At 52.9% G+C, this 1,648-nt stretch overlaps 1 long non-coding RNA gene across 2 annotated transcripts; it reads right to left on the reverse strand.

The window, feature by feature from the left end:
* Positions 1-747: 747 nt before the first annotated feature.
* Positions 748-1,215, reverse strand: LOC113981497. Of its 2 annotated transcripts, none has more exons than XR_003538439.1 (3): positions 1,132-1,215; positions 950-1,023; positions 748-865 (listed from the first exon to the last, which is right to left on the reverse strand). It is a non-coding gene; the product is annotated as an uncharacterized LOC113981497 (long non-coding RNA). The 2 variants fall into 2 exon arrangements; XR_003538438.1 differs by having other exon boundaries at positions 1,113-1,210.
* Between the last annotated feature and the right edge of the window lie 433 nt (positions 1,216-1,648).

Below are 1,648 nucleotides of genomic sequence, written 5' to 3' on the forward strand. Positions count from 1 at the left end.
GGTCCTCGGGTTGCTGGCTCTGACCGGAGTCACACGCTGTGGCTGTCATCTTCTGGGATACCTGAGCGAGCGAGAGACAAAATTAGAGGGCATTTCTGAAACTGCAGTGGATCCCTGCTCCTCCTGCTGCCTCCCCGACTCACCTCCAATGCGTGGATGCTCTCAAAGGTTAGCCGGATGGCACCTGTGATCACTAAAGCTCAGTGCTTCGTTGCTCATCCTTTTAATACTCACAGATTGCAGACAAGGACAGCTCGAGACAACCCAATCCGGTCGGTCGCCCATTGTGAGGTGGTTCCTGCAGTCGCGAGGTTACTCCGAGTCAACTACGAGAAAGAAAACCATAAACTATATGTGAGTAGTGTGGCACGGGGCTGGAACCCCAACGATCCCCCTACTCACTGTCACTGAGGCAGGTCCTCGGGTTGCTGGCTCTGACTGGAGTCACACACTGTGGCTGTCATCTTCTGGGATACCTGAGTGAGCGAGAGACAAAATTAGAGGGCATTTGTAAAGCTTCAGTGGATCCCCTCACCATCCCCTGAGCTGAGGGGTTCTCGGGCCACTGGCTCCAACCTGAGTTGAAGGCTGCTGCTGTCACCATGTGCTGTACCTGGGTGAGGGAGAAAATAAGTTAATGGTGTTTCTGAAAGCACGGGAGACCCCAGCACCTCCTCACTACCTCCCTGACTCCACCTGAATGCTCCTCCTTTGCTAAAGGCAGGCCAGAGGGCACCTGGGACCAAAAAACGTCGAGCCTTAATTGATGAGCCTCGTAGTACTGGGAGACTACTCACAAGGACAGCTGAAGACCATCAAACCTAACTGGCAGGTGGCTCCGGCCCTCTGAGGCTGCACACATTCTCTGCAAAGTAAAAAAGCCAAAGGCAAATGTACATACTGAGATACTGCCTGAAAGGATGGCTTTCCTGGGGTACCTCCTACCCACCTCTCCTCCACAGTGACCTCTTACCGGCAGGGTCCCTGAAGCACTGGACTGTCTGTGAGAAGGTGGCAGAACCCCTGGGAAACACAAGAAACACAGCATGTGCACACATTCACCACAACACCTGTAAAAGACCACCTAGTTCTGGCCTAGAGTCGATGCTCACCTTGCTCACCGGTACTCACCAGGATCACCTCCCCTCCGGTGCCTAGAGCCTCCTGGGCTCAGGGCTCTGCATCTGAAAACAAAGAAAAAACAAACCAAAACAAGAACATCCTTAACTCATCAAGTAAACATGGGGCCAAAAGCCACAGCTTTGTGCTGACATCAGGTGATGACCCACCTTCTCGCTCTGCTCCTCTGGCCTCTGTTCTGTTCAGCTCTGCTTTACACCCTGTCCCTCTGGCATGGTAAAGAAACCCTAACCAAAGTCACCCAGATAGATTGGGACATCTGAAAGAGTCTCCCTTCTCTTCAGGCAAACCACCCAGGGTCACTGCCTGCAGCCAAAGACTGCAGCTGTAATCCCACAGAATATCTGGGTGAATGAGAGGAAAACTCAAGTGGCACATCTGAAAAGTCAGTGGGTGCCTTCACAGACATTTAGGGGGCTCCTGGACACTGCTTTCCACCCACACTGCCTTCAAAACACCCTGGCAATTCCTAAGCTGGCACCTGAGCCCTCACTCCATCTCTGGGCTG

Source organism: Neopelma chrysocephalum, unplaced genomic scaffold (genome assembly GCF_003984885.1).
Source record: "Neopelma chrysocephalum unplaced genomic scaffold, ASM398488v2 Primary Assembly neopelma1_96593, whole genome shotgun sequence".
NCBI lineage: Eukaryota > Metazoa > Chordata > Aves > Passeriformes > Pipridae > Neopelma > Neopelma chrysocephalum.